This window comes from Danio rerio, chromosome 23 (assembly GCF_052040795.2).
Source record: "Danio rerio strain M-AB ecotype USA chromosome 23, GRCz13ab, whole genome shotgun sequence".
Lineage (NCBI taxonomy): Eukaryota > Metazoa > Chordata > Actinopteri > Cypriniformes > Danionidae > Danio > Danio rerio.
The window spans coordinates 39,627,045-39,634,111 of record NC_141043.1 but is presented as its reverse complement, the minus strand read 5'-3'; the positions used below and the strand labels follow the sequence as shown (position 1 = coordinate 39,634,111).

General features: G+C 30.1%; 1 long non-coding RNA gene across 1 annotated transcript; it reads right to left on the bottom strand.

Moving 5' to 3' along the window:
• Positions 1-444: 444 nt before the first annotated feature.
• Positions 445-3,919, bottom strand: LOC147831345 (uncharacterized). The gene is made up of 2 exons (XR_015523870.1): positions 1,208-3,919; positions 445-621 (listed from the first exon to the last, which is right to left on the bottom strand). It is a non-coding gene; the product is annotated as an uncharacterized LOC147831345 (long non-coding RNA).
• Between the last annotated feature and the right edge of the window lie 3,148 nt (positions 3,920-7,067).

The following is a 7,067-nucleotide window of genomic DNA, read 5'->3' as shown; positions in this document are numbered from 1 at the left end:
GACAGATGTTTATATATAAAAGGTTAGAGTTTTTTGCAAAAGGTCTTGTTACGTTTCGTACCTCGTAAACCTCGGCCCTTGAACATGGACTTCTGGCACGGTTCGAGCTTGAGTTAATATATTTTTCCCAATGTTTCAGATTATTTAACTAGAAAGCATAGTATTAGAGTGCTACCACTGTCTGACTGTATTTTTTTACCTGTATATTTGCATGATCCTTTTGTTAAACGCATATCATAAAGGTTCTTGTATTGTAAGTAGAAATACACTTTTTTTTTAGTAAGGAATTTGTTCCGTATTTTTTTTTTTTTTTTACTAATCTTTAACACAATTAATTGTTATCCTGGTAGGACACTATTTAGTAAAGCCCAAACTTAAAATTCATAACAATTATTTAAAAAAACATACAAACAAAAACATGATAAAGCGTACAGGCTTTTTAAATGTATATTTATTTTTACTAATTTCTGGTATCAAAGTAGTAGAGGGTACACCAGCTGTTCCCAACAAGGGGGTCTCGGCCCACAAGGGGCCCCCAGCAAGCTCTGTGGGGAATCGCGTCATATTTAAAAAATAAATAAAAATTAGCAGTGTACATGTTGCCTCAGTTAATTTTATCCCCTGATTGACCAAAAAACTGACAAATTTGTAATTCGTCCTCCACAAAAAAGACAAATAGTCTTCAGCAGCTACTAGTAATAATGACCCAGGTGAGGAAGCTCCAAACATTTTGGGTTACAGCACTAGCAATACTGGAAACACGAAATACAATAAATACTATGATAGTTACCTGAACTTTGGTTATTCCATATTCTCAAAGCAGAGTCCCTGACCCAGCCACAGTGCATTATCTGCGCCAAAGTTCTTGCTAACAAAGCATGAGGTCGCCCAAATTATAAAGACATTTGGAGATGACTCATCTCTAATACCTCAAGGTGCACCCAATACAAATGTCCTACTGATGTTTTGCTTTTATATTTTTCATTGGGCTATTATTTGTGCATAAACTAAAATCTAGATCAGGGGTGCTCAATCCTGTTCCTGGAGATCTACCTTACTGCAGATTTCAGTTGCTACCCATATCAAACACACCTGCCTGTAATTATCAAGTGGTGTTCAGGTCCTAATTAATTGGTTCAGGTGTGTTTGATATGAGTAGCAACTGAAATCTGCAGGAAGGTAGCTCTCCAGGAACAGGACTGAGCACCCCTGATCTAGATATAGTAATAAACATACCATTTGTTTGAAAAACAAATTTTTTTTGTCATACCTACTGCAAACTAATATGAGCAATAATATCATTAAATGTGGCCCCCTTACAATATTTTAAAGGGGGTCTCAGACAAAAAAAAAGGTTGGGAACCACTGGTTTACACTGTAAAAACAAATCTTTTAGATAACAGACTCCATAATTTGTGATCCACAGGTTTTTTTCCTGCTTATTTACTATAGTCAGTGTTGAGGAAAGTTAATTTGGAAAGTAATGCAGTACAATATTGAGTTACTCCCTCAAAAAGTAACTTGAGTTACTTTTTATGGAAAGTAATGTGTTATGTTACTTTTGTGTTACTTTTTATTACCTGGCTTGTAATGAATCCTGATCTCTTTCAGAAGTTTTTCTTTTTCTTCTTGTTCTTTTTTAAAATAGACTAGCTCAGCAATTAAAACAGTGAATAACCTTCATAAAAAACACAGACATAAAAAAAAATTAATGTAGGATAATGTTATCTTCTGAGAACTTCCTGACCCCAGAGGTCTACATGCCATATATATAGATTGATGAAAGTTTAAAGCAATGTGTTTGCTACTTTTGTACTTTTGGTCTTATTAATAAGTAAATCATTGCCCAGTCAGATAATCCTCTTTTTCTTTTCTTCAATGCTCTCAGAATAATGAGAATTTTCCATTGTCTTCCTTTCTGCCTGTTTCTGCCTTCTCTCATTGTGTGTGGGATTCAGCGTGATTGCAGTTATTTTAATTCAACAATTTATTGTTAAAAGCGAATTGACTAAACTAAAAAGTAACTCAGAAACTGAGATTTTTTTTTAAGTAATGCATTACTTTACTCATTTCTTAGAAAGGTAATAGTATTATGTAACTCGTGTTTCTTGTAATGAATTACCCCAACACTGACTATAGTGAATTTTATTAGCATTTTAATAGTTTGAAACTAAATTATGTACACTATAACAAAGTAATCACAGAAAGTCAACAGCAAATATTTTTATGTTGCTTTAACTTATTTTAATAATATAATCAGGTTTCAACTACATTTTTTAAGTTATACAAAGTTAAACGTGATATTTTTAGTCAGTTTGATTGATGTACGTTGATTGATGTGAGGCAGCAAGAATTTTTTATAGTGAATAAGAAATAATATAGAGAGAGTTAAGTCTGTAAAATAACAGAAAAAACTATTGGCTGGTTTTAATTAGTGATATGTCCTATAATTTACAACACCAACACAAACAATGTATTACTTCAAACTGTTTAAAATGTCAATAAAAGTCACTTTTTCAAACTTTTCCACATCTAAAGTTGTTGGAGAAAAGATCAAAGTCCCATCATGCAATTCGAAAGCACAAATACATAAAATTTTGAAAATAATCACAAAATACATAAAAACACACGTTTTTAATGAGTTCTTAAAGGGATAAACAGCTGAAATGTGTGCTTTGAGTGCACAGTGATTTAGGTAAAATCATCTGTCAGATGCATTAGCTTTTATGTAGAAATACATACATACAGTAGTTTATAATATAAAATGGTAGCTTTATTAAATAATTAATATTATTTTGTATAAAAATGTTATTAATGCTTATACGGTGCTCAGCATATATGAGTACATCACTTACAAATCTATTTTTTAAATTCATATTTTTAATAGGAAGCTATACAATATTATATTTGTGCATATGCAATAGATTAATTTGTACTGAAGCCAAATCTGGAGCTAATCTAACAAAATAACTTATGATAATTGTCCAAAAATAATAACTACAAATTTAAAAAAGAAGAAAAATCAAGAGAAGCTAAAAAATATAAAAATTTTGTTCAAATTTTGTAGGTTTTAATTTTATTTTTTATGTTTTGCAATATTTTCCTTGAACTTAATTGGATTATCTTTTAGTGACTAAATGTGTTTGATGACTAAAATATTATTTTTGATAAACATATCTGTTTAATAAATCAGTTTTGCTTAAATGCATCAAAACACATCGCGTATATTCACTGAGAAATGGATAAAAATATAAATTTTCAAACTGGCGTGTACTGCATTATGCTAAGGCTGTTTGCTATAATGATTTGTTTTTTAAGAAAAAATCTATTTAGTCAAAAATAACTGTTAATCTCGCCAAAGCTGCTTTTAAATAAAAAAAAAAAACCCCGATGCTGAAGTCTGAAGTAAAGATGCTAACAAATCAGCTGTTATTATTGTGCATTATTTTAAACTTTTTTTTTTGTTTACAATCTGAATTTAATTATTTTTAATAGCTGAATAAAAGGAACAATTCCAGTGATAAAATTCTGCATAAATCCTAAATATGAGCAGCAGTGAACTTGCTCTCCAGCAGGTGGCGTGATCTCCCAACAGCTGTGCCGAAATGCGTAAAACCAGATTTTGTCTTTTTAAAAACCATTAAAATGATTTAGCAAAAGTTTTGGGGTTTTTTATTTCAGCTGTCATCATTCACTAGCTACATTACCAGCTTATATGTGCCTTCATAAATGTCCAACATGCTGTAAAAATGACCCAGCAGTTCCTGTATGATCCAGCAGAGGGCATGACATGTAAAAAAGAGACTTTTCACAACAATTAGGATTCATTTACCGCAATAACTACATGTACTTTTAAGTCACTTCCATAAAATATGACTATTATGCATATGTATTCCATTATTAAAATCCTGCTATTTTCCTATGTCCCATTCTGCTTTGCGTGGGAAGTAACGATCAGTGAAGTGATTTAAATAACAGGCTACAATGAGATGTTGTTATTCTCCTCACAGTTCATCAAATATTAAAAGCCAACTATTGGAAATGCCAAATCACTTCCAGCAGACCAATAACCACAAACACAAACATATATTGAATATTAGGAAGTATAAAGGGAAAATAAAGACTAAAGAGAACTCAGAAGAGCTTTGGTCATAGATATACTAAAATATGTCATCAATTAGTCCTGACAGCATGTTTTTAGGTCATTGCAATTTATTAAACTAAGTTAATCACATTCTAACTTAATTTCATAAGTTACACAAGCTGTTTTCAGTCAGTTTAACTAATAAAAGTTCAATGGACTAATATGAATGGATTAATTTGATTTAGCTTAAAAATTTAAGGCAACCAGGATTTGTTTTACAGTGTATGATAATGACACATTATTATTTCATGGCAGAGAAAAATAAAGCATAAAGCCAAGTGTGTATCAGTTTTCAGCATGTTTGCAGATTATTTGTCGTGCCACCTTATTATTTGAAGTGATTCATTTCAGTTCTTTTGAATGGAAGTTTCCCAAATCGTAAGTGCAGCCCAAAAAATAAATTAATAAAAGCAAAGTTTGGTTAACACTTTATAATGACGGCACAAAATGAATCATTTATTAACCAAACTGTTGTTAGTTCAACATTTGTTAAGCTTTAACTCTACATCAATTGACATTAGTACAAAGTTTACAATATAGTACAGCTGTAATATATATATATATATATATATATATATATATATATATATATATATATATATATATATATATATATATATATATATATATATATATATATATATATATATATATATATATATATATATATATATATATATATATATATATATATTTTTTTTTTTTTTTTCTGGAGTGTCGTAACTAAAAACTTAATATATATATACAGTTAAAGTCAGAATTAGTATCCCCCTGAATTGCCCCACTGTTTATTTTTCCCCAATTTCTGTTTAACAGAGAGAATTTATTTTATCTTTATTATGATGACAGTAAATAATATCTGACAATATTTAAAGGCTTAACTAGGTTAACTAGGCATGTTAGGGTAATTAGGCAAGTTATTGTATAATGATGGCTGGTTCTGTAGACTATCTAAAAAATGTTTGCTTAAAGGGGCTTATAATTTTGTTCTTAAAATGGTTTTTAAAAAATTATTATCTGCTTTTCTTTTAGCCAAAATATTATCAGACATACTGTGAAAAATACCTTGCTTTGGTGAACATCATTTGGGAAATATTCAAAAAAGAAACAAAAAATTAAAAAAGGGGCTAAAAATTCTGACTTAAACTGTATACAAACCAGTTATTTAAGTAAATCATAATAAAACTATTCAAAAGAACATTAATTTTTTTTATATAGTAATAGTTAATAATACTCTGTATGTTGTAAATAAATTCATACTGTTTTGTGAGCTCATCTAAAGTGAGGATTATTTATGCTTTCCAAACCCCTTATAAATAGGCCCACAGTGTGATTTCTAGCCCATCATGTATGTAGTATAAATGTGTGTAAATGTATATTCAGTTTTTAAATAAATTTCAGTAATATTATTGACTAATATGAAATACAGCGTGTAAGTAATATTTTCTATCTCTTGTTAGATATATTATTTGAGACACTTGCTTTGTTTAGCAATTAAGTGGATCTGATTGGATTTGCATTGTAAACATTAAATAAAAGTTTAAAAGGTATTATTTTTTATATTAAGTTTTTAGTTATGACACTCCAAAAAATTCTGCACAGAAATAGCATAAAATATCCACAGATTCAGTCTGGCCCTACTTATTAATGATAAATAAAGGCTCAGTTATATTCTAAACAGACAAAAAATAAAACAAACGACAGTGATTCAGAACAAAAATATGAAAACAAATCTCAAATATATCTAAAAATTAGATTATTTTAGTTCCATCATTGCTGAATAGCTCTCAAATAATATCACTTCCACCTATTTAGTATGAATTGCTCTGAAATGTGTTATAATATTGTTGAATTATTGTGTTGTTGTTTTATCTAGTGTCATTCAGCGATGTTTAAACTGTACAGTAACTGATTTATTTATTGTAAAGACTTATTTTATATTTGATACAGTTGTACAGTTTAATGTTTGAAAATGAATATATTTTCGTTCTGATTGACTCCTTTCCTTTTTCTTTAGTTTATACTGAGTCTTTAATTTTAGGGATTTGCAAAGCATCAATAGTCCTCATGTCAGATCAAGTCACAAAACTTTAGGAATTTGTGTTAATAAAACATATATTAACATACAAAGTGTTACTATTTGCTTGAAAAATGGATGTATTAATGATTTATTTGCTCAATCTGAATGATCTGAAATATCTACTTTGTAAATAATGCAAAATTAATCACGTATAATCACTCAATCCTGGAGTCGACACAGCATTTGTAGCTGTATTAATAAACTGCTTATTAATGTCTATTAATGTTGAGTTAATGCTAAGCAAATGATGAACAACTGCTTAGTTCATAGTGTGCGGTTATTATAAAGATGTACTTTAAATATATGGAAATCTTATTAATAATAGGTATGCCTTGAATTAGAATAAAACGGTTATTACTGGCTAAAGACGGGCTGCACTATTTCCAGCAAAAATGCAATGGAGTGAAATGCTGAATGCCAGTGAGGGAGACAGAGTTAGACAAAGAGTCTGGCTTTGTGTTTCTTCAGAGAGGCCACAGTCCTCTCCGCTCCAGCCTGACTGCTGCTGATCCTGATTTACAGCACCCGTGGGCTGAGAGCACTTAACACACTCGCTCTTAAAGCCAGATTCTTAGACGGACTCGTATGCAGCGTTCAGACAATCTGAGCAACCTTTAAAACACTGCTAAATAGTACACTAATAGTGCACAGCAAGCCCAAAGGTTCTTATTTTACATGCAATCCTCGCCAGAATGCTTTACGTAGAGTCTATTTCATGCCAAATCATGTGGAGGCCACTGATTAATGTTTAATTGTTTTTATTTTAAGATCTTTAAGATCTAAGGCATTTGCACCCACTGGATATTTTCTGTTTTTCTGACTATTCTCTGTTAACTTTAGAGA